General features: G+C 44.2%; 1 protein-coding gene and 1 pseudogene across 5 annotated transcripts in view; one reads left to right on the plus strand and one right to left on the minus strand.

Annotated features, from left to right (window-relative positions):
• tspan11 (tetraspanin 11) overlaps positions 1-26,547 on the plus strand; it is a 121,020-nt gene that overhangs the window by 13,454 nt on the left and 81,019 nt on the right. The window lies entirely within an intron of this gene.
• On the minus strand, positions 8,971-18,190 carry LOC134352213 (craniofacial development protein 2-like; annotated as a pseudogene).

A 26,547-nucleotide genomic window follows, 5' to 3' on the forward strand; every position in this document is an offset into this window, starting at 1 on the left:
GTAGCATTACAAGTGCACGGATATACAGGTATACAAATATTAGGAGAGAAGTAAGAAAGAATAAGACCATAAGAACCTTAAGAAATAGGAGCAGAAGTAAGCCATTTGGCCCATCGAGTCTGTTCCGCCATTCAATCATGGCTGATCCTTTTATCTCCTCCTCAGCCCCATTTCCCGGCCTTCTCCCCGTAACCTTTGATTCATGTCCAATCGGGAACCTATCAATCTCTGCCTTAAATACATCCAACGACCTGACCTACACAGCTGCCTGTAGTAACAAATTCCACAAATGCACCACCCTCTAGCTAAAGGAATTTCTCTGCATCTCCATTTTAAATGGACGCCCCTCTATCCTGAGACTGTGCCCTCTTGTCCTAGACTCCCCCACCGTGGGAAACATCCTTTCCACATCTAATCTGTTTAGGCTTTTCAGCATTCAAAAGGTTTCAATGAGGTCCCCCCTCAGCCTTCTAAATTTCGCCAAGAGTAGACCCAGAGCCATCAAACGTTCCTCGCATAATAACTGTTTCATTCCTGGAATCATCCTTATGAACCTCCTCTGGACCCTTTCCAATGCCAGCATATCTTTTCTTGGAAGAGGAACCCAAATAAATTGAACTGAATTGACTTTATATCTTACATCCTTCACCTACATGAGGAGTAAAAATCGTTACATTATGTCTCCATCTAAATATGCAATGTGCAATCATAGTAATTTATAATAAATAAAACAGTCAATGTAACATAGAATTACACTCGTATCAGCGTGAGTTAATCAGTCTGATAGCCTGGTGGAAGAAGCTATCCTGGAGACTATTGGTCCTGGCTTTTACGCTGCAGTACTGTTTCCCGGATGGTAGAAGCTGGACTAGATCGTGGTTGGGGCCTCTTGGTTCCCAATGATCCTATGAGCCCTTTTTCACACCTGTCTTTGTAAATGTCCTGAATCATGGGAAGTCCAAAACTGCAGATGCACTAGACTGTCTGCACCACTCTCTCCAGAATCCTGCGATTATTGGAGGTACAGTTCCCAAACCAGGCAGTGATGCAGCCAGTCAGTATACTGTCAATAGTGCCCCTGTAGAAAGTTCTTAGGATTTGGGGGCCTGTACCAAGCTTCCACAACTGTCTGAGGTGAAAGAGGTGCTGTTGTGCCTTTTTCACCCCACAGCTGGTGTGTACAGACCACGTGAGGTCTGCCGTGATGTGGATGCCGAGTAATTTAAAGCTGTTTACCCTCTTAATCCCAGATCCATTGATGTCAATAGGGGTTAGCTGGCCTTGATTCCTCCTGTAATCCACAACCAGCTTCTTTGTTTTTGTGACATTGAGGGAGAGGTGGTTTTCTTGACAGCACTGTGTCAGAAATGATTTTTTCCCTGTAGGCTACCTCGTTATTGTTTGAGATTAGGCTAATCAATGTAGTGTCGTCGGCAAATTTATTTAGCAGAATAGAGTGGTAGGTGGAAACACAGTTATGGGTATACAGGGAGTAAAGGAGGGGACTTAGTACACAGCCCTGAGGGGCTCCTGTGTTGAAGGTCAGAGGTGAGGGTGCCCACTCTTACCACCTGCCGATGATCTGACAGGAAGTCCAGGATCCAGCTGCACAAGGCAGGGTCAAGGCCACGGTCTCTGAGCTTCCTGTTGAGCCTGGATGGAATTATGGTGTTGAATGCTGAACTGTAGTCCAAGAATAGCATTCTCACATAAGCATCCTTCTTCTCCAGAGGTGTAAGGACGATGTGTAGAGCAGTGGCTATTGCGTCATCTGTCAATCGGTTGTGTTGGTAGGAGAATTGTAGGGGGTCCAGTTTGGGTGGTAGCAAGCTGCAGGTGTAATCCTTGACCAGCCTGTCAAAGCATTTGCTTATTATTGAGGTGAGTACGACAGGCCGTCAGTCGTTTAAGCATATTACCCTGGTCTTTTTTGGTACAGGGACAATGGTGGATAATTTGAAGCAGGAGGGCACTTTACCCTGGGAGAGGGAGAAGTTAAAAATGTCAGTAAACACACCTGCCAGTTGTGCTGTGCACATTCTGAGTACCTGTCCCGGGATGCAGTCCAGTCCCGCAGCCTTGTGACTGTCCGCTCATTGGAAACAACCCTAACCCTAACCTCAGCCTCAGAGATGATGAGGTTGCAGTTCCTAGCGGTGGCTTTCCTCGGAGGCTCAGAGTTAGCGACATCGAACCGAGTGTAAAAGTGATTGAGCTCGTTTGGGAGAGAGGCTGCGATGTTGGTGGCACCACGTTTGGCTTTGAAGTCTGCGATGAGATGCAGCCCTCCCCACAAGTCACGTGTACTGTTCGTTGTGAATCTTGACTCAATCTTGTCCCTGTATTGTTGTTTTGCAGCCTTCTTAGCTTTGAGGAGATCATAGCTGCTTTTTTTGAGCTGATTGCTGGCAGGGTAAGCTCTAAGAAATAAGTTAGCACAAGCAGTCTATCAAGAGCGTGGAGTGGGGGGGTCATCACTTCCCCAGCTATAGGCTGACTGATTATAGAGCCTAATGGCTGAGGGTAGGAATGACCTCATATAGCGCAGTTATCTTAGGCTATTACTAAAAGTCTTTCTCTGTTCAGCCAAGGTGGCATGCAGAGGATGAGAAACATTGTCCCGTGTGTCCAATTTGACTCCTATAACAAAGCCAGGATTTCTAATCAGTTTACTGAGCCTGTTGGCATCACCTGTGTTGATTCCATTGCCCCAGCGCACCACTGCATAGAAGATTGTACTGGCGACAACAGACTGGTAGAACATGTGAAGGAGAGGCCTGCATACTCCAAAAAAACCTCAGTCTTCCCAGGAAGTAGAGGCAATTCTTGTCTATGCTCTCTGGTGCCCGCGTGGCCCGGCCGCGCTCTCTGGTGCCCGCGTGGCCCGGCCGCGCTCTCCAGTACCCATTTTGCTTTCTTTCCTGTGTTGCCGCACACAGAATAAGGACAAGAAATTTAATGCTGCAATTGTATACAACATGATATCAGCCACGGCTGACTTCCACAGATGTGATGGGTGAAATGACTTCCCATGTTATAAATATTTGCTGCTTTTGTGTATGAACTGTCTGGTCTTGAGTACAGGACATACAAATGTGAAGTTTCTTGGTGATACTGAAGTTTGGATAGTCTCTTGTTCATTAAAGACAGAGTTAGAAGAGTGTTGGTCCAGCTGAAGATCCATGACCAGTGTTGTTCTATAAGGATCAGTGCTGGCACCTTTGATGTATGTGATATTGATGAAAATGTAGATGGGTGGATTAGCAAGTTTGGAGATGACACAAAAGCTGTAGACACAAGAAATATCAAAGAATACAGCAGGTATTGTTCAATTACAGATATGGGCAGAAAAGTACAGATTGCCAGGTATGATGTCGTAGCCGAAGGATGGTTGTAGTTGGGAGCTGAATGTCCAAGGTTACACATTATATCAGAGGAATAGGAAGATAGGCAGAGGGCGTGGTGTGGCTCTACTGGTAAACAATGCCATCAAATCAGTAGAAAGATGAGACTTAGGATCGGAAGAAGTTGAATCCTCGTGGGTTTAGTTAAGAAACTGCAAGGGTAAAAGGACGCTGATGGCAGTTATGAACAGGCCTCCCAACAGTGACTGGGAGGTGGACCACAAATTACAACAGGAAATAGAACTCACTCTCTTGAGATCCATTACCAACCTGATTTTCCCAATTGACCTGCATGTTAAAATCTCCTATGACTACTGTAACATGCAAGTTGATTGGGAAAATCAGGTTGGTAATGGATCTCAAGAGAGTGAGTTTGTTGAATGCCCAAGAGATGGCTATTTAGAGCAGTTTGTCATTGAGCCTACTAGGGGATCAGCTATACTGTGTTGGGTGTTATGTAATGAACTGGAGTCGATTCGGCTTAAGGTAAAATAACCCATAGGAATCAGTAATCACAATATAATTGAGTTGAACTCAAAATTTGTTAAGGAGAAAATAAAGTCTGATGTAGCAGTATTTCAGTGGAGTAAGGGAAATTACAGTGTATGAGAGAGGATTTGGCCAAAGTAAATTGGAAGGAGCTGCTGGCAGTGATGCTAACAGAGCAGCAATGGTGTGCATTTCTGGGAAAAATGAGGAAGGTGCAGGATACATGTATTCCAAAAATGAAGAAATACTCAAATGGTAAAATGGTACAACTATGGCTGACAAGGGAAGTCATAGACATTGTAATAGCAAAAGAAAGGGCATACAGCAAAGCCAAAATTAGTGGGAAGAGAGAGGACTGGAAAGTATTTAAAAACCTACAGAGAGCAACTAAAAATCATTAGAAGGGAAAAGATGAAATATGAAAGCAGACTAGCAAATAATATCTACGTGGATAGTAAAAGTTTTTTGAAGTATGTTAAAAATAAAAGAGAAATGAGAGTGGACATAGGACCACTAGAAAATGAGGCAGGAGAAATAATAACAAGGGACAAGGAGATGGCTGATGAACTAAATATTTTGCATTAGTCTTCACTGTGAAAGACACTAGCAGTGTGCCAGACGTAGTGTGTGAAAGAAATGTCTGGAGTTACTATTACAAGAGAGAAGGTGCTCAAGCAGCTAAAAGACCTAAAGGTCCAGAAGAACTGCAGCCTACAGTTCTGAATGAGGTAGCCGTAGAGATTGTGGTGGCGTTAGAAATGATCTTACAAAAATCATTGGACTCTTGCGTGGTGCCAGAGGACTGGAAAATTGCAAATGTCACTCCATTCCTTTATAAGAAAGGAGGAAGGCAGCAGAAAGGAAATTATAGACTAGTTAGCCTGACCTCAGCGGTTGGAAAGATGTTAGAGTCAATTGTTAAGGATGAGGTGATGAAGTACTTGGTGACACAGGACAAGATAGTACAAAGTCAACATGGTCTCCTTCAGGGAAAATCCTGCCTGATGAACTTGTTGGAATTCTTTGAGGAGATTACAAGTTGGATAGATAAAGGGGATAGAGTGGATGTTGTATATTTGGACTTGCAGAAAGCCTTTGACAAGGTGCCAAACATGAGGCTGCTTACCAAGTTAAGAGCCCATGGTATTACAGGAAAGTTACTAACATGGATAGAGTATTGCCTGACTGGTAGGAGGCAGCGAGTGGGAATAAAAGAATCCTTTTCCGGTTGGCTACAAGTGACTATTAGTGTTCTGCAGGGATTGGTGTTGGGACCACTTCTTTTTATGCTGCATATCAATGATTTAGATGATGAAATAGATGGCTTTGTTGCCAAGTTTGCAGATGATACGAAGATTGGTGGAGGGGCAGGTAGTGTTGAGGATAAAGTAGGATGCAGAGGACTTAAACAGTTTATGAAAATGGACAAGAAAGTGGCAAATGAAATACAATGTTGGAAAATGCATGGTCATGCACTTTGCTAGTAGAAATAAATGTGCGGACTATTTTTTAATCAGGAAGAAAATCCAAAAATCTGAGATGCAAGGGGACTTGGGAGTCTTTATACAGAGCACCCTAAAGGTTAACTTGCAGGTCGAGTCAGTGGTGAGGAAGGCAAATGCCATGTTAGCACTCATTTCAAGTGGTTTAGAATACATGAGCAAGGATGTGATGCTGAGGCTTTATAAGGTACTGGTGAGGCCTCACTTTGAGTATTGTGAACAATTTTGGGCTCCTTATCTCAGAAAAGATGTGCTGGCATTGGAGAGGGCCCAGAGGAGGTTCACAAGGATGATTCCAGGAATGAAAGGGTTATCATACGAGGAACATTTGATGGCTTTGGGTCTGTACTCACAGGAATTCAGAAGGATGAGGAGGGAATCTCATTGAAACTTTTTGAGTGTTGAAAGGCCTAGCAGAGTGGACGTAGAAAGGATGTTTCCCATGGTGGAAGAGTTTAGGAAAAGAGGGCAGAGCCTCAGGATAGAGGAGCACCCTTTCAAAACAGAGATGCAGAGAAGTTTCTTTAACCAGAGGGTGGTGAATCTGTGGAACTTGTTGTTACGTGTAGTTGTGGAGGCCAGCTCATTGGTGTATTTAAGGCAGACATTGATAGGTTCTTGATTAGACATAGCAACTGGGGTTGAGGAAGAGAGAAAAAAAGGATCAGCCATGATTGTATGGTGGAGTAGACTCAATGGGCTAGATGGCCTAATTCTGCTCCTATGTCTTATGGTCTTTTGGTCTAAGTGGCAAATGGAGTTCAATCTGGGCAAGTGTGAGGTGCTGCATTTTGGGATGTCAAATGAAAGGAGAAAGTACACAGATAACGGTAGGCACCTTAAAATGGTAAATTAATTTATTATTGTCACATGTACCAAGGTATAGTGAAAGCTTGTCTTGCAAACCATTCATATGGATCAAATAATTTCAATAGTATGTTGAGGTATAATGAGGTTAATCAATAACAGAATGCTGAATAAAGTGTTATAGTTACAGAAAAAGTGCGGTGCAGGGAGACAATAAGGTGCAAGGTCATAACAAGGTAGAATGTGAGGTCAGGAATCGATCTTATTGTACAGGAGCCATTCAATTATCTTATAACAATGGGATAGAAGCTTTACTTGGGGCTGATGGCTGGAGATTTCAGGCTTTTGTATCTTCTGCCAGATGGGAGAGGGAGAAGAGAGAATGTCTAGGATGGGTAGGGTCTTTGATTATGCTTGTTATTTTCCTGAGGCATAGACAGAATCTGTGGAGGCGAGGCTGATTTCTGTGATGTGCTGAGCTGTGTCCACAACACTCTGCAGTTTCTTGCAGTCATGCACAGAGCAATTGCCGTACCGAGTTCTGATGCACTCAGGTAGGATGCTTTCTGTCATGCATCATTAAAAATCAGTGAGGCTCGAAGGCGACATGCCAGATTTTAAATCTAGTGAAGTAGAAGCACTGGTAACTTTTCTTGCCCATGGTTTTCCTTGTGATTGGGCCAGGACGGGCTGTTGGTAATGTTCAGTCCTAGGAACTAGAGCTATCAATCCTTTGACTTTAGCACCATTGATGTAGACAGGAGTATGTGCACTGCTCCCTTCCTGAAGTCAGTGAACAGCTCTTTTGTTTTATTGGCATTGAGGAAAAGGTTGTTGTTGTTGTCATGACAAGAGGTCACTTGGTTCTCTGTCTCCTTCCTATACTCCGACTCATCATTATTTGAGATATGGCTCACTATGGTGGTATCACCTGCAAACTTTTTGATAGAGTTACAGCAGAATCTGGCCAGGTGTTCATGAGTGTACAAGGAGTAGCGCAAGGGGGTGAGAGTGCAACGTTGCTGAATTTTGGTGCAGGTGTTGCTCCAGCACTTACTAATTGCAGTATGTGGATCAGGAACTTAAGGATCCAGTTGCAAAGGAAGATGTTGGATCACAGCTCGTAAACACTGAAGTACAGAGGAACCTTCGGGTTCAAATCTATAGTTCACTGAATGTGGCTGCACAGGTGGATGAGGTGATAAAAAGAGGTGTATGCTATGTTTTCCTTCATTGGTAAGGGTGCAGTATATAAGAGCAGAGAAAGAATGCGACAGCTACATCTGTATACTGTGCCTATAGCAAGTATTTACCACCCTTGGAAGTTTTTATGCTTTATTGTTTTACAGTATTGAATCACAGTGGATTTAATTTGGCTTTTTTTGCCACTAATCAGCAGAAAAAGACTGTTTCTTATCAAAGAGAAAACAGATCTCTACAAAGTGATCTAAATTAATAAGAATATAAGAACATAGGAAATAGGAGCAGGAGTAGGCCATCCGGCCCATCAAGCCTGCCCCGCCATTCAATAAGATCATGGCTGATCTGTCCGTAAACTCAGCTCCATCTACCTGTCTTTTTCCCATAATCCTTAATTCTCCTACTATGTAAAAATGTATCTAACTGTATCTTAAATATATTTAGTGAACAAGTCTCAACTGCTTCCCTGGGCAGAGAATTCCACAGATTCACCACTCTCTGGGAAAACAGTTTCTCCTCATGTCAGTCCTAAATCTTCTCCCCTGAATCTTGAGGCAATGTCTCCTAGTTCTACTCTCAAAATTACAGATATATAACACAAAATAATTGATTGTATAAGTATTCACCTCCCTCAACTCAGTATCTACTAGATGCTCCTTTGGCAGCAATTACAGCCTTGAGTCTGTATGGATAGGTCTCTGTTAGCTTTGCACGTTGGGACACTGCTATTTTTCCCCATTCTGCTTTACAAAACTGCTCAAGCTCTGTCAGATTGCATGGGGATCATGAGTGAACAGCCCTTTTCAAGTCCAACCACAAATTCTTAATTAGATTGAGGTCAGGATTCTGACCCGGTCACTCCAGGACATTAATTTTGTTGTTTTTAAGCCATTCCTGTGTAGCTTTGACTTTATGCGTGGGGTCATTGTCTTGCTGGGAAACAAATCTTCTTCTAAGTTGCAGTTCTCTTGCGGACTGAATCAGGTTTCACTCCAGGATTTCCTATATTTTGCTGCATTCATTTCACCCTCTACCTTCACAAGCCTTCCAGGGCCTGCTGCAGTGAAGCATCCCCACAGGATGATGCAGCCACCACTGTGCTTCACGGTAGGGATGGTGTGTTTTTGATGATGTGTGGTGTTTGGCTTATGCCAAAGATAGCACTTAGTCTGATGGCCAAAAAGCTCAATTTTGACTTCATCAGACCATAGGCCCTGCTTCCAGCTGACTTCAGAGTCTCCCACAAGCTTTCTGGCAAACTCCAGCAGAGATTTCATGTGAGTTTTATCAACAGCTCACGGCACAATTAGAGATTGGTCAGTATGACATTGTGGGCGTTACCAAGTTGAGGCTGAAAGAAGGTCATATTTGGCTGCTTAACATCAAAGGGTATACTTTGTATCAAAAAGACAGGTAGGAGGGCATAGGCGGTGGTGTGGCTCTGTTGGTAAGAGATGGAATTACATCTTTAGAAAGAGGTGACGTAGGGTCAGAGAATGTTGAATCCTTGTGGGTGGAGTTAAGACACTGCAGGAGTAAAAAAAAATATAGGAATCATCTATAGGCCTCTAAATGGTAACCAAGATATGGGGTTGGGATTCCAAAGGGAGCTGGAAAAGGCATGTAAAAGAGTAATGTCACAATTGTAATGGGGGACTTCAAATGCAAGGGGATTGGAAAAATCAGGTTGGTGTTGGATCACAAGAGGGAGAATTTGTTGAATGCCTACAACTTTTTAGAGCAGCTTGTGCTTGAGCCTACATGGTGTGTGTGTGGGGGGGGGGGGAATGCTATCTTCAATTGGGTGTTGTGTAATAACCCAGATCTTATTAGGGAACTTATCGTAACGGAACCCTTTGGAGGCAGTGATCATAATATGATTAAATTCATACTGTAATTTGAGAGAGAGTAGCATGAGTCACATGTATCTGTATCGTAATAGAATAAAGGGAATTACAGAGGCATTAGAGAGGAGCTTGTCCAGGTGGATTGGAGGAGGATACTGGCGGGGATGATGGCAGAGCAGAGGTAGCGGAAGTTTCTGGGAATAGTTCACAATATTTCCCACAGAAGAAGTTTTCAGATGGCAGGGGTAGGCAACCGTAGCTGACAAGGGAATCTAAGAACTGCATAAAAGCCAAGGAAAGGGCATATAAGGTAGCAGAAGTGGGAAGCTAGATGATTGGGAAGCTTTTAAAATCCAACAAAAGGCACTACAAAAGCAATAAGGGAAAAGATGAAGCACAAGGGCAAACTAGCCAATAATATAAAGCAGGAAACAAAGTTTTTTTCAGTTGTATAAAGAGTAAAAGGGAGGTGAGAGTTGATATTGGACCACTGAAAAATGATGCTCTTGAGATAGTAATGGGGGACAAAAAAATGGCTGGTGAACCTAATGGGTACTTTGCATCTGACTTCACTGTGGCAGACACTAGCAATGTGCCAGAAGTCTGAGTGTCAGGGAGCAGGAGTGAGTGCCATTGCTATTACAAAGGAAAAAATGCTAGGCAAACTGAAAGGTCTTAAGGTGGATAAGTCACCTGGACCTGATGGACTACATCCCAGAGTCTTAAGAAAGGTTGCTCAAAAGATAACGGATGCATTGGTCATGATCTTTCAAGAATCACTTGATTCTGGCATAGTCCCGGAGGCCTGGAAAATTGCATTTGTCACTCCACTCTTTTTAAGAAGGGAGGAAGGTAAAAGAAAGAAAATTATAGGCCAATTAGCCTAACCTCAGTGGTTGGGAAAGTGTTGGAGTCTGTTATTAAGGATGAGGTTTCGGGGTACTTGGAGTCTAATAATAGAACATAGAACATAGAATAGTACAGCACAGTACAGGCCCTTCGGCCCACAATGTTGTGCCGACCCTCAAACCCTGCCTCCCATATAAGCCCCCACCTTAGATTCCTCCATATACCTGTCTAGTAGTCTCTTAAACTTCACTAGTGTATCTGCCTCCACCACTGACTCAGGCAGTGCATTCCATGCACCAACCACTCTCTGAGTAAAAAAACCTTCCTCTAATATCCCCCTTGAACTTCCCACCCCTTACCTTAAAGCCATGTCCTCTCGTATTGAGCAGTGGTGCCCTGGGGAAGAGGTGCTGGCTATCCACTCTATCTATTCCTCTTATTATCTTGTACACTTCTATCATGTCTCCTCTCATCCTCCTTCTCTCCAAAGAGTAAAGCCCTAGCTCCCTTAGTCTCTGATCATAATGCATACTTTCTAAACCAGGCAGCATCCTGGTAAATCTCCTCTGTACCCTTTCCAATGCTTCCACATCTTTCCTATAGTGAGGTGACCAGAACTGGACACAATACTCCAAGCGTGGTCTAACCAGAGTTTTATAGAGCTGCATCATTACATCGCGACTCTTAAACTCTCTCCCTCGACTTATGAAAGCTAACACCCCATAAGCTTTCTTAACTACCCTATCCACCTGTGAGGCAACTTTCAGGGATCTGAGGACATGTACCCCAAGATCCCTCTGCTCCTCCACACTACCAAGTATCCTGCCATTTACTTTGTACTCTGCCTTGGAGTTTGTCCTTCCAGAGTGTACCACCTCACACTTCTCCAGGTTGAACTCCATCTGCCACTTCTCAGCCCACTTCTGCATCCTATCAATGTCTCTCTGCAATCTTTGACAATCCTCTACACTATCTACAACACCACCAACCTTTGTGTCGTCTGCAAACTTGCCAACCCACCCTTCTACCCCAACATCCAGGTCATTAATAAAAATCACGAAAAGTAGAGGTCCCAGAACAGATCCTTGTGGGACACCACTAGTCACAATCCTCCAATATGAATGTACTCCCTCCACCACCACCCTCTGCCTTCTGCAGGCAAGCCAATTCTGAATCCACCTGGCCAAACTTCCCTGGATCCCATGCCTTCTAACTTTCTGAATAAGCCTACCGTGTGGAACCTTGTCAAATGCCTTACTAAAATCCATATAGATCACATCCACTGCACTACCCTCATCTATATGCCTGGTCACCTCCTCAAAGAACTCTATCAGGCTTGTTAGACATGATCTGCCCTTCACAAAGCCATGCTGACTGTCCCTGATCAGACCATGATTCTCTAAATGCCTATAGATCCTATCTCTAAGAACCTTTTCCAACAACTTTCCCACCACAGACGTAAGGCTCACTGGTCTATAATTACTCGGACTATCCCTACTACCTTTTTTGAACAAAGGGACAACATTCGCCTCCCTCCAATCCTCCGGTACCATTCCCGTGGACAACGAGGACATAAAGATCCTAGCCAGAGGCTCAGCAGTCTCTTCTCTCGCCTCGTGGAGCAGCCTGGAAAATATTCCATCAGGCTTCGGGGACTTATCTGTCCTAATGTATTTTAACAACTCCAACACCTCCTCTCCCTTAATATCAGCATGCTCCAGAACATCAACCTCACTCATATTGTCCTCATCATCATCAAGTTCCCTCTCATTGGTGAATACCGAAGAGAAGTATTCATTGAGGACCTCGCTCACTTCCACAGCCTCCAGGCACATCTTCCCACCTTTATCTCTAATCGGTCCTACCTTCACTCCTGTCATCCTTTTTTTCTTCACATAATTGAAGAATGCCTTGGGGTTTTCCTTTACCCTACTTGCCAAGGGCTTCTCATGCCCCCTTCTTGCTCTTCTCAGCCCCTTCTTAAGCTCCTTTCTTGGTTCCCTATATTCCTCAATAGACCCATCTGATCCTTCCTTCCTAAATCTCATGTATGCTGCCTTCTTCCTCCTGACTAGATTTTCCACCTCACTTGTCTCCCATAGTTCCTTCACCCTACCATTCTTTATCTTCCTCACCGGGACAAATTTATCCCTTACATCCCGCAAGAGATCTCTAAACATCGACCACATGTCCATAGTACATTTCCCTGCAAAAACATCATCCCAATTCACACCCGCAAGTTCTAGCCTTATAGCCTCATAATTTGCCTTTCCCCAAGTAAAAATTTTCCTGTCTTCTTTGATTCTATCCTTTTCCATGATAATTATAAAGGCCAGGGAGTGGTGGTCACTGTCCCCCAGATGCTCACCCACTGAGAGATCTGTGACCTGACCCGGTTCATTACCCAGTACTAGATCTAGTATGACATTCCCCCTGGTCGGCCTGTCCACATACTGTGACAGGAATCCATCCTGGACACACTTAACAAATTCTGCCCCATCTAAACCCTTGGAACTAATCAGGTGCCAATCAATATTAGGGAAGTTAAAGTCACCCATGATAACAACCCTGTTATTTTTGCACCTTTCCAAAATCTGCCTCCCAATCTGCTCCTCTGTATCTCTGCTGCTACCAGGGGGCCTATAGAATACCCCCAGTAGAGTAACTGCTCCCTTCCTGTTCCTGACTTCCACCCATAGTGACTCAAAAGAGGGTCCTGCTACATTACCCACCCTTTCTGTAGCTGTAATAGTATCCCTGACCAGTAATGCCACCCCTCCTCCCCTTTTTCCGCCCTCTCTATCCCTTTTAAAGCACTGAAATCCAGGAATATTGAGAATCCATTCCTGCCCTGGTGCCAGCCAAGTCTCTGTAATGGCCACTACATCATAATTCCATGTATGTATCCAAGCTCTCAGTTCATCACCTTTGTTCCTGATGCTTCTTCCATTGAGGTACACACATTTCAGCCCTTCTACCTTACTGTCTTTACACATTTATTCTGCTTCTCTTTCCTAAATAAAATCAGTCAAAGTCGGCATGGTCTCTGTCAAGGGAAATCTTGCCTGACAAATCTGTTAGAGTTCTTCAAGGAAGTAACAAGCAGGCTGGACAAAGAAGAAGCAGTGGATGTTATTTATTTGGATTTCCAGAAGGCATTTGATAAGGTGCCACACACGAGGCTGCTTAACAAGATAAAATCCTGTGGTGTTACAGGAAAAATAATGACATGGATAGAGGAATTGCTGACAGGCAGGAGGCAGCGAGTGGGAATAAAAGGGGCCTTTTCTGGTTGGCTGCCAGGGACTAGTGGTGTTCCTCAGGGGTTAGTATTGGGACTGCTACTTTTCACATCGTTTGTTAATGATTTGGATGATGGAATTGATGACTTTGTGGCAACACAATTCTCTAGAAATTCTACTACCTCCAACAGGATCCTACCACCAAACACATCTTCCCACCTCCCCACTCTTCCTGCTTTCCACAGGGATCACTCCCTACAAAGCTTCCTTGTCCATTTGTTCCCCCCCCCCCACTGATCTCCCTCTTGGCACTTACCCTTACAAGTGGAACAAGTACTACACCTGCCCCTTCACCTCCTCCCTCACTACCATTCAGGGCCCCAAACAGTTCTTCCAGGTGAGGCAACACTTCACCATGAGTCTGTTGGGGTCTTATGCTGTGTCCGGTGCTCCAGGTGTGGCTTCCTCTATATCAGTGAGACCTGACATGGATTAGGAGATGGCTTTGCTGAGCACCTACGCTCTGTCCGCCAGAAGAAGTGGGATCTCCCAGTGGCCACCCATTTTAATTCCATTTTGCATTTCCATTCTCATTCTGATACCTCCTCTACTGTCATGAGGCGTAGGTATTGCTGAGGAAGCAATGCAATTGCAGCAGGATTCAGACAAATGGGAAGAATGGGTAAAATAGTGGCAGATGGAATACAGTGTTGGGAAATGTATGACAATGCATTTTGGTAAAAGGAACAATAGTGCGGACTATTATCTAAACGGGGAGAAGGTTCAAACACCAGAGGTGCAGGGGGACTTGGGAATCCTCGTGCAAGACTCACAGAAGGTTAATTTACAGGCTGAGTCTATGGTAAAGAAGGAAAACCATGATGCAGAAGGGAAAGAGGGAGAGAGGGAGCAGTAGTGATAGGGGACTCAATAGTGAGGAACAGACAGGAGATTCTGTGGATGTGAACGGGACACCCAAATGGAATGTTGCCTCCCAGGTACCCAGGGTCAGGGATGTCTCGAATCATGAAACCATGTTTTGGGAAGGGAGGGGGAGCAGCCAGATGTCTTGGTACATATTGATACCAATGACATAGGAAGGAAAAGCAAAGAGGTTCTGAAAAGAAAATTTAGAGAGCTAGGTAGAAAGCTGAGAAGCAGGACATCCTGGGTAGTAATTTCTGGATTGCTGCCTGTGCCTCATGTCAGTGACGGTGGAAACAGGATGATTTGGCAGATAAATGTGTGGCTGAGAAGCTGGTGCAGGGGGCAGGGCTTCAGGTTCTTGGATCATTGGGATCTCTTCTGGGGGAGGTATGACCTGTTCAAAAGTGACAGGTTGCACCTGAACCCGAGGAGGACCAATATTCTCACAGACAGGTTTGTTAGAGCTGTTGGGGAGGGTTTAAACTAATTTGGCAGGGAGGTGGGAACCGGAGTAAAGGGACTCAGGATAGGACGGATGGTAAAAAAGTAAAGATAGAATGCAGTCAGAATATCAGGAAGGGCAGGCAAATACTACTACTACTACTACCACTACTACGTTGACTCAGGCCTAGGGGGCTGGCGTCGGGCATGATGACGGACTCTCCACTTCTCCCTCTCCCTCATCAGTGTGTTCAGTTCATCTACATTAGCCGCACCGCTGTCTTCTAGGAGTGTGTTGACCATAGTCTTGGGAGGGCGCCCAGGGTTCATCCTCCCGTGCTTGGGCTCCCATATGATGGCTGGCAGGTAGCTCGGGGTGGCGTAGACAGTGCCCCGCTAGTTGCAGTCTTCTCGCCTCGATTTTAGTGGTGAGCATCAGTAGGTTGTCATAGAGCTCGACGTCCGTCATGTGCTGTTGCCAACTCACGTCAAGAACCATCCAGAGCATTCGTGTATAGCAACCATCTAGAGACTTTCACATCGTCTTGGTGAGTGTCCACGTCTCGCATCCGTACATGAGAATGGACTCTACGACTGCTATGAAAATCCTCTTTTTAAGCCCTCTGGTCAGGCTCAACTTCCAGATTTTCTTCATGTCGTTCATAGCCCTGCACGCCAGTGCCTTCCGTATCTTTATGTCCTTCTCCGAACTCATCACTTTTGACCCGAGGTACTTGTAGTCAAAGACTTTCTTAATGGTATCATTCTCTACGGTCTTGAGAGTAGTTTCGTCACAGTTAAACGCCATGTACTGTCTTTTTAGCGTTTAGGTGAAGTCCAACTTTATTGCACTCAATTTCCACTTTTGTCAGTAGCTGCTGTGCTTCCTCCATCTGGTCAGACAGCAGGACTATGTCATTTGCAAAATCGAGATCTGTGAGTGTAACTGGTCTGACCCTTTTGGTTCGCCCTGGTTTTATGGTAAAACCAAGCTTGTCATGATCTTTGGTAGCTTGAATCAGAGCGTAATCAAGGACGATTATAAAGATGTAGGGTGCCAGAGTGTCTCCTTGCAGCACACCAGCTAGGAGCTCGAACACTGCTGTTTCTCCATCTGGTGATACAACTTTCGCCATGGTTTTGGTATAGCTGGACTCTATTGCTCTCAGTAGATGGTCTGGCACTGCGTAAGGTTCAGGATCTTCAGCATTTTACCTTGGTGAATGGAGTCAAAAGCTTTGCAATTATCAACGTAAGTAAGCACGGCTGGTAGGTTGTTCTTCTTGACTTCCTCGATGATCCTCCGGAGAGCAAGTATTTGTATTACTGTTGTGCGCTTCTGCCGAAAACCATTCTATTGAATCTTAGGGTCAATGGCAGTGCGAATCCTGTTCAAGATCATCCGATTGTATAACTTTGCTAAGATGCAGGTCAAGCTGATACCGCGGTAGTTATCTGTCTTTGTGAGGGATCCAGACTTGGGGAATGGGATAATGTTTGAGAGTGACCACTGTTCTGGTTTGTCGCCTTTCATCAGTGCCGTATTAGTTATGTCCAGCAAGACGTCATCCAGGTCGCAGTTCTTCAGTACATCTGGTGGTATCCCATCTGGTCCAGCGCCCTTGCCCTGTTTGAGTGCATATTTGGCCTTCTTCAGTTCCTCAATGGAGAATGGGCAGTCATCGATGTCATCTTGCCTTAGTATCGTGGGTATGTCCTCTTCTTCCGTGATCGTTGAAGGGCTTCCCAACAGGTTCTTAAAGTGGGTAAACCATGTCAGGGCATGGTCCTCTGCTGTTTTACCACTTATTTGACCTGATGGGGACTTCTTCCATCTACTGATCTCATTGACTAGGCGCCATGCTTCTCCATGCTGCCTGTCTTCATTAGCAGCCTCTACCTCCCTAATCCTCTCCGCTAGTTCCTCTTCCTTCAGTCGGTCATAGGTGGCAAAGAGATTCTTCTTTGCTTTCTTGAACTTGTCTCTTAGCTCTTCAGTTTTGCTCCTTCTAAGTTCGGCATGACAAGCATTGACCACACTTCTTGCTGCGACGACGTCAGGATGTTTCGAGATCCGACTCATCTTGATTCGCTTCACAGTAGGGAAACTCTTTGTTGCATTTGTGTGTGCGTCTATGAGTCTGTTCCTCTCCCCTTTCCCATGGGCCGAAGCGATTTCTCACCTCCACTGTGTACTGAGCTTGAAGAATGGGTTGAGAGGAGAATGTCTTCCAGTCTACCTTCTCCTTTGGACCTGTGGCTTTGGGTTGCCGCAGGCTCAGTCTCACTTGTATTGACACTACTCTGTGGTCAGAACTGACCGAGTTGAAGGTGCTGTAGGCTTCTGTGTTGATCACACAATTACGCCATTTTGTTCTTACGAGGATATAATCGAGCTGTTTCCTGTAGATGGAGGCTGTGTTTTCATATGTCCACAGTTTACCATCACACTTCTTGAATTGTGCGTTGGCGGCAATGAGACTGTGTTCCTGGATGAAATCAACTAGATATTGTCCATTTCTGTTGGTAAAGTCTTGGTATGAGTATGGAGCATCTTCCAATCCGACCTGGGTATTAAAATCACCGAGCACAGCCAGGAAGTTATGTGCTGGTATTGAAGTGACAGCTTGGTGAAGTTTACTGTAGAAGGCCTCCACCTCCTTCTCCTCGCGGCAGTTGTGCGGGGAGTAACAGGTGATGACAGAGGTCGCCGGGTTTCTGTCGAATTCCATAGTAAGGATTCTGTCACTGACTGAGACTACGCCCCTCAGTGCCTTTTTTTGCCTTGTGGTTCAACATCAGCCCTACTCCACCTTGTGCTGACATCGTCGTCAGCTCTCTCCATGCGGACGAGGTGATGAGCTGCATCCCCTCTACCTCTGTGAACCTTATCTCTTTGTCAGGGTGTACATGATGGTGATCTTGGATCCCCAGGATGGAGATCTCGTATCTGCTTGCCTGTGATGCCAACTCTGTGCATCGAGGCAAGAGGCAGATGGTGTTTGCATTGAAGGTTGAGATAATTGTTTTTACCTTACAACGCAAAAGAGGCGCAGTTCACTCAGCCCCCTTGTCGAACTCAACCCTTCCCGTGGGGTTTGAGGTTGCATCTTCGTACTGCCTGTCTAGGCCAGGGTCTGGGCGTTCCGCAGAGTTCCTGAGCACTCCCGGCTCTGGAAGTATAGGGTTTGTTGTGTTGTCTATCATCATAATGCCTTACAAGGCACGAAACGAAAGACTGTGTGGCGCACCACTTCTCACACAGATGGTAGGTGGCTGTTGACTCACAAAGAGTTCATCCACCCTTTGACAGGTTTTGTTTTCAGTCCTGCTGGGTGCCTACACACCCTCCTCCCTGGTTAACCGAAGTGCACCGGGGGGTGTCCCGGTTGAGTTGCCGACAACCCGACCCGAGACAGGTAGTACTGGGCTACGTGGAACCAGTAGCAAGGCAAGGTCCTGGCAGGCAAATGGTAGGACATAATTGCAGCCAGCAGGATGAGTATCAGTGCATTAGGGATGCAGAATCAAAAAGGGTAGCAAATACAGTATTCAAAGTCTTATATTTCAATGCATGGAGTATAAGAAATGTGGTGGATGATCTTATTGCACTACTACAGATTGCCAGGTATGATATTATGGCCATCACTGAATCAGGGCTGAAGGATGGTTGTAGTTGGGAGCTGAATGTCCAAGGTTATGCGTTGTATCAGAGGGATAGAAAGGTTGGCAGTGGGGGGTGACGTGGCTCGGTTGGTAAAGAATGGCATCAAATTAGTAGAAAGATGTGACATAGGATTGGAAGATGTTGAATCCCTGTTGGTTAAGTCAAGAAGCTGCAAGGGTAAAAGGAACCTGATGGCAATTATATACAGATCTCCCAACAGTCTGGGATGTGGACCACAGATTGCAACAGGAAATGGAAAAGTCATGTCAAATAGGCAATGTTATGATAGTCATGGGAGATTTCAACATGCAGGTTCGATCGGGAAAATCAGGTTGGTAATGGATCTCAAGAGTGAGTTTGTTGAATGCCAATGAGATGGCTTTTTAGAGCAGTTTCTCGTTGAGCCTACTACGGGATCAGCTATACTAGATTGGGTGTTATGTAATGAACTGGAGGCAATTAGGGAGCTTAAGGTAAAAGTACCCTTAGGAGACAGTGATCACAATATGATTGAGTTCAACTTGAAATTTGATAAAGAGAAAGTAAAGTCTGATGTAGTAATATTTCCCTGGAGTAAAGGAAATTCACTCCTCTGAGAGAGGAGTTGGCCAAAGTAAATTGGAAGGAGATGCTGGCAGAAATGACAGTAGAGAAGCAATGGCGTGCGTTTCTAGGAAAAATGAGGAAGGTGCAGGATAGATGTATTGCAAAAACAAAGATATGCTCAAATAGCAAAATATACTACCATGGTTGACAAGGGAATTCAAAGCTAATGCAAAAGAGAGCGCATCTAACAATGCAAATATTAGCGGGAAGATAAAGGATTGGAAGCTTTTAAAAGCCAACAGAGAGCAATTAAAAGAATCATTAAGTGGGAAAAGATGAAATATGAAAGCAAGCAAGCAAACAATATCAAAGTGGATAGTAAAAGCTTTTACAAGTTGTAAAAAAAAAATGAGAGTAGATATAGGACCGCTAGAAAATGAGGTCGGAGAAATAGTAACGGGGGCCAAGGAGATGGCAGATGAACTAAATGAGAATTCTTCACTGTGGAAGACTCTAGCAGTGTGGCAGATGTTGAAGGGTGAGCACAGTTACTATTCTAAGGGAGAAAGTGCTCAAAAAGCTGAAAGACCTAAGGGTATATAAGTCACCCAGACCAGATGAACTGCACTCTAGGGTTCTGAAGAAGGTAGCGGTAGAGATTGTGGAGACATTAGTAATGATCTTTCAAAAATCATTGGACTCTGCCATGGCACCAGAGGGCTGGAAAATTGCAAGTGTCGCTCCTCTCTTTAAGAAAGGAGGAAGGCGGGGCCGGCTGGTGGTGCAATGACATCGGCGCCAGACCCGTGAGTGGAGGTTCCCGGGCTCGAAACTAGTCGGGTCCGCTCCCGAGTACGCTTTCCATCCGTGCCGGGTTGAGTGTCGAGATCGCAACTCCACCTCGTAAAATAAAGGGAAAAATACTGCGAAATGTCTGTGTGAGGAGTGGGGCACCACACAGTCTCTCTCTCGCTCGCTCCGCGCCTTGTAGAGGCATGAAAAAGGCATCCGCACAGACGCACGCATGCACACGCATAGACACGCCCACGTACAGACTCGCACGCATTCAGGCACACGCCAAAAAAAAAAGAAGAAAGGAGGAAGGCAGTAGAAAGGAAATTATAAACCAGTTAGCCTGACCTCAGTGGTTGGGAAGATGTTGGAATCAATTGTAAAGGATGAGGTTATGGAGTACTTAGTGACATAGGACAAGATTGAACAAAGTCAGCATCGTTTCCTTAAGCGAAAATCTTGCCTGACGAACCTATTAAAATTTTTTGAGAAGATTACACATAGGATAGATAAAGGGGATGCAGTGGATGTTGTATATTTTGACTTTTAGAATGCCTTTGACAATATGCCATACAGGAGGCTGCTTACCAAGTTAAGAGCCTGTGGTATTACAGGAAAGTTACTGGCATGGTTGAAGCATTGGCTGATTGGTAGGAGGCAGTGAGTGGGTAGGAGATACAGAAGCCTGAAGGCACACACATCAGTGATTCAGGAACAACTTCTTCCCCTCTGCCATCCAATTCCTAAATGGACATTGAAGCTTTGGACACTACCTCACTTTTTTAAATATACAGTATTTCTGTTTTTGCACATTTTAAAAATCTATTTAATATACATAATTGATTTACTTGTTTATCTATTATTATGTTTTATTTTATTTATTATTATTGTTTTTTTTTCTCCCTGCTAGATTATGTATTGCATTGAACTGCTGCTACTAAGTTAACAAATTTCACGTCACATGCCGGTGATAGTAAACCTGATTCTGATTCTGAAAAGGAACCTTCTCTGGTTGTCTGCCAGTGACTAGTGGTGTTCTGCAGAGGTCGGTGTTGGGAACTCTTCTTTTTATCCTGTATATCAATGATTTAGATGATGGAATGCATGGCTTTGTTGCCAGGTTTGCAGATGATACGAAGATTGGTGAAGGGCCAGGTAGTGTTGAGGAAACAGTTAGACTGCAGAAGGACTGAGACAGATTAGGAGAATTGGCAAGAGAGTTGCAAATAAAATAGAATTTTTGAAAATACATGGTCATGCACTTTGTTAGTAGAAATAAATGTGTAGACTATTTTCTAAACGGAGAAAATCCAAAAATCTGAGATGCAAAGGGGCTTGGGAGTCCCTGTGCAGAACACCTTGAAGGTTAACTTACAGGTCAAATCGGTGGTGAGGAAGCCAAATGCAATGTTAGTATTCATTTCAAGAAATCTACAGTACAAGAGCAGGGCTGTAATGCTGACATTTTATAAGGCGCTGGTGAAGCCTCACCTTGAGTATTGTGAACAGTTTTGGGCTCTTCATCTAAGAAAAGATGTGGTGGCACAGGAGAGATTTCAGAGAAGGTTCACAAGGATAATTCCGGGCATGAAAGGGTTATCGTAAGAGAAACATTTGATAGCTCTGGGTCTGTACTCTCTGGAATTTAGGAGGATGAAGGGGATCTCGTTGAAATCTTTCAAATGTTGAAAGGCCTAGACAGAGTAGATATGGAAAGGATGTTTCCCATGGTGGGAGAGTCTAGGACAAGAGGGCACAGCCTAAGGATAGAAAGGCATCCATTTAAAACAGATGCAGAGAAATTTCTTTAGCCAGCGGGTGGTGAATTTGTGGAGGCCAGGTCATTGGGTGTATTTAAGGAAGAAGTTGATAGTTTCTTGATTTGACACGGCATCAAACATTACAGGGAGAAGGTGGCAGAGTGGGGCTGAGGAGGGGATAAAAGAGTCAGCCATGATTGAATGGCATAGCAGACTCGATGGGCCAAATGACCTTATTCGGCTCTAAGTTTTATGGTCTTATGCTGACAGTATCTCAAAGGTTTTTGGATAGGGATGGATCAGAGAGCTATTGGCCTGATGACATGTGGAAAAGCTTCAGGGGCAGCATGAACGAGCTGAGCTGTAAGGGCTGGATTCTTTGGTGTACAGTTCTGCAGTCTGATGCATTACTTCTCATTATTACCATCAGGGAGGAGGCACTGGGGCCTGAAGACACACACACTCAACATTTTTGGAACAGCTTCTTCCCCTCCAGCACTACTTATTTAATTTTATATCTATAGATGTATTTCTTGTTGTAATGTATAGGATGGTCTGTCTTTGCACTGTACTGCAGCTGTAAACTGTGTCTTATGGTCTTCTGGTCTTGTGTGACATTTCAACCAGGTATCTCACTGTGACCATTTGAAATTACTCCATTTAATATGGGTAAGAGGACTAGCTCAGGTAGATACCTTGGATGGCATAGTTGAGTTGGGCCAAAGAACGTGTTCATCTGCTGCATAACTCTGTTACTCTTATAGAGGTAAATAAGATTGTGAGGGACATTAATAGAGGAGGCAGACGGTATTTTTTCCTCAGGTTTAACATGTCTAATACCAGAGGGCATGTATTTCAGGTGAGAGGTGAAAATTTCAAAGGATATGTGAAGGCAAATTTTTTTATACAAGAGTGGTGGGCACCTGGAATGCACTACCTAGGGTGGTATTGGAGGCAAAATTATTAGGGATTTTTAAGAGACATTTAGATAGGCAGATGAATGTGAGGAAAATGGAAGGATATGGACATTGTGTCTGCAGAAGAGATTAGTTTAGTTGGCCATTTGATTACTAATTTATTTGGTTTGGCACAGCACTGTGGGCTGAATGACCTATTTCTGGGCTGTACCGTTCCATGTTTTATAACTCTACTGATATAACCGCTCTGGTGGTGTGGACTAGGATACTGGCATTGGAAAAGATTCCCGGAATGGGCAATTTCAATCAGTGTGGAGCAAAAGCTGAGCTGGAGGCTAGTGTTAACAAGTAGGAATGGTTGGTGTTAATGAGCAGCGGTGGTTAGTGTTATTAAGTAGTAAAGCTTAGTGTTAGTGGGCAGTACTGGTGAGTGTTCATGAGCTGTGGTGGTTGGAGTTAATGGAAAATACAGTATCTTGTTGATAAAGCATGTTCAGTGCAGTCTTCCCAAGGATACACAACAAACATTTGAGGTAATTATGAGAAATCTGGTGAAACAGGGGAGAATTATTTCATACACAGTGTGGCTACACAGAGTCACAGAGAAATAAGCACCGAGAACAGGCCAGCATTGATATGGACCATACACTTTTTGATCACCAACAGACATAGGAGCAGAATTAGGCCATTTGGCCCATTGAATCTACTCTGCCATTTCATCATGACTGATTCATTTCCCTCTCAACCCCATTTCCTTGCCTTCTCCCTGTAACCTCTCACGCCCTGACTTCTCAAGAACCTGTCAAGCTCTGCCTTAAATACACCCAATGACCTGACTGAACAGCTGCCTGTGGCAATGAAGTCCACAGATTCCCCACCCTTTGCTAAAGGAATTCCTCCTCATCTCCATTCTAAATGGACATCCCTCAATTCTGAGGCTGTGCCCTCTGGTGCTAGACTCTTCCACTATAGGAAACATCCTCTCCACATCCACTCTATCCTGGCCTTTCAATATTTGATAGGTTTCAATGAGCCCCCCCGCCACTCATTCTTCCAAATTCCGGTGAGTACAGACCCAAAGCCATCAATCGCTCCTCATATGATAGCCCTTTCATTTTCAGAATAATTCTCATGAACTTCCTCTGAACTCTGTCCATTGTCAGGATATCTTGTCTCAGGTAAGGGATCTAAAACTACTTAAGTACTTCAAATGGGGCCTTAAAAAGCCTTGGCATTGGATTCTTGCTTTTATATTCTAGTCTTCTTGAAATGAATGCTAACATTGCATTTGCCTTCCTCACCAGTGACTCAATCTGCAAGTTATCCTTGAGGGAATCCTGCACAAGGTCTCCCAACTTTCTTTGCATATCGGATTTTTGAATTTTCTCCCCGTTAGTCTACGCTTTTATTTCTTCTACCGAAGTGCCTAACCGTACGCTTCCCGACACCGTAAGCAATCTACAACTTCTTTGTCCATTCTCCTAATTGGTCTAGGTCCTTCTACAGCCTCCTTGTTTCCTCAACACTAGCTGCGCTCCAATATATCTTTGTATCGTCTGCAAACTTAGCCATGAAACCATCAATTCCAACATCCAAATCATTGATGTACAACATAGAAAGAAGCAGTCCCAACACAGACCCCTGTGGAACACCACTAGTCACCAGCAACCAATCAGAAAAGGCTCCCTTTATTCCCACTCTTTGCCTGCTACCAATCAGCCTACCCTCTAAGCATGCTAGTACCTTTCCTTTAATGCTATGGCTGTTAACCTGGTAAGCGGCTTCATGTGTGGCACTTTGTCATCCGCCTTCTGAAAATCCAAAAACACAATATCTGCTGATTCTCCTTTGTTTGACCTGCTTGTTATTTCTTCAAAGACTTCCAACAGATTTGTCAGGCAAGATTTTCCCTTAAGGAAACCATGCTGACTTTTGCCTGTTTTATCATATGTATTAAAGTACCCCAAAACCACATTCTTAACAGCATCTTTCTAACCACAGAGGTCAGTCTAACTGGCCTATAGATTCCTTTCTTCTGCCTTCCTCCTTTCTTGAAGAGTGGAGTAACATTTTCAATTTACCAGCCCTCCAGAACCATGCCTAGATCAACTGATTCTTTTAAGATCCTTTGCTTTTATGTTGACTTTGACTTCCCTTGTCTGCCATAGTTACATCATCCTGCATTTAGAATACTACTTCTTTGGGATGTATCAATCCTGCACATTCTGAATTTCTCCCAGAAACTCCAGTCATTGCTGCTCTGCCGTCATCCTTGTTAATGTTCTAATCCAATCAACTTTGGCCAGTTCCCCTCTCATGACTCTGTAATTCCCTTTACTCAACTGTAAGAAACATTGAAAACCTACAGCACAATTCTGACCCTTCGGCCCACAAAGCTGTGCCAAACGTATCCTTACCTGAGGAATTACCTAGGGTTAACCCATAGCCCTCTATTTTTCTGAGCTCCATGTATCTGTCCAGGAGTCTCTTAAAAGACCCTATCGTACCCGCCTCCACCACCGTTGCCGGCCGCCCATTCCACACACTCACCACTCTCTGCAAAAAAAAAACTTACCCCTGACATCCCCTCTGTACCTACTTCCAAGCACCTTAAACCTGTGCCCTCTCGTGTTAGCCATTTCAGCCCGGGGAAAAAGCCTCTGACTATCCACACAATCAATGCCTCTCATCATCTTATACACCTCTATCAGGTCACCTCTCATCCTCCGTTGTTCCAAGGAAAAAAGGACAAGTTCAACTACAGATACATCTGACTTTAGCGGCTCCCTCTCAATTTGCAGTGTGAATTCTATTATATTATGATAACAGTTTCCAAAGGGTTCCTTTACCTTAAGCTCCCTAATAAAATCTGGTTCATTACACAACACGCAATCCGGAATAGCAATTCCTTAGTGGGCTCAACCACAAGCTGCTCTAAAAAGCCATCTCATAGGCATTCTATAAATCTGTCTCTTGCACTCCAGCAATTTACCTGCATATTAAAATCCCCCATGACTGTCATAACATTGCCCTTTTGACATCACCTGTTGTAATTTGTAGCCCACATCTTGGCTACTGTCAGGAGGCCTGTATATAACTCCCATCATGGTCTTTTTACCCTTTGCAATTTCTTAACTCTACCCACAAGGATTCTATATCTTCCAGTCCTATGTCACCTCTTTCTGAGGATTTGATTTCACTTTTTTACCAACAGAACCACACCGTCCCCTCTGTCTACCTGCTTGCCTTTTCAATGCAATGTGTATCCTTGGACATTAAGCTCTCAACTGCAATCTTCTTTCAGCCATGACTCAGTGATTCCTACCATGTCATACCTGCCAAACTCCAATTGTGGTACAAGATCATCTTTTGCATTCATTCAAAAATAACACTTTCAGTCTGGTATTCATCACCCTTTTCAATTTTGTCCCCCTGTTAAATTGCACCTCATCCCACTGACTAGTTTTGCCCTATCATCTGCTTATCCTTCCTCACAGTCTCACTGCACGTTGCCTCTGCTTGTAAACCAATTGCCCCATCAACAACCCTATCACTCCAGTTCCCAGCCTCCTGCCAAATTAGTTTAAAACCTCCGCAACAGTCTGGTGGTGAGACCAGAGTCTGCAGCGTATAGACAGTCTGATGGTGATGGTGGGTTCTAAATGAACTTCTGTGTGGCAAAGTGAGAGCTGCTTAAGTTGATGATTTGTGAACTGATGGAAAACAATGATGTGTGACTAATTGGACAGCACTTTACAGAACTGACCGGGTTTCTAGAATGCAGGCCCACGCCTGTTATGTGAATGAGCTGCTGATTTCAGCCGAGAGTTGTTTATATCTTTTGCTTGTGCTACTTGTGATGCTCAGCAGCTTAGGCTTCGTACATTGGCTTCTGAGTGTTTGAGTGGGAGTCTGACACCCAGGCAGTGATGATGCTTCCTACACAAGCAAAAGCTAAAATACCAATGAAGCAAGTGGCAATGTTTCAGTTTTACCCAGTTGGTCCATGAGAGGCAGAGTGTGTCCTTGTAAAGAAAACACAAAGCACTCTACCTAGCCTAAACATTACTTGCTATTTTAAAAGCTGGCTTGAATTTTAGATGATTTAAACCATCATTGCAAATATAACAATGTGCCTTAAGGTTAGGACTGAAAAT

Source organism: Mobula hypostoma, chromosome 9 (genome assembly GCF_963921235.1).
Source record: "Mobula hypostoma chromosome 9, sMobHyp1.1, whole genome shotgun sequence".
NCBI classification, from domain to species: domain Eukaryota; kingdom Metazoa; phylum Chordata; class Chondrichthyes; order Myliobatiformes; family Myliobatidae; genus Mobula; species Mobula hypostoma.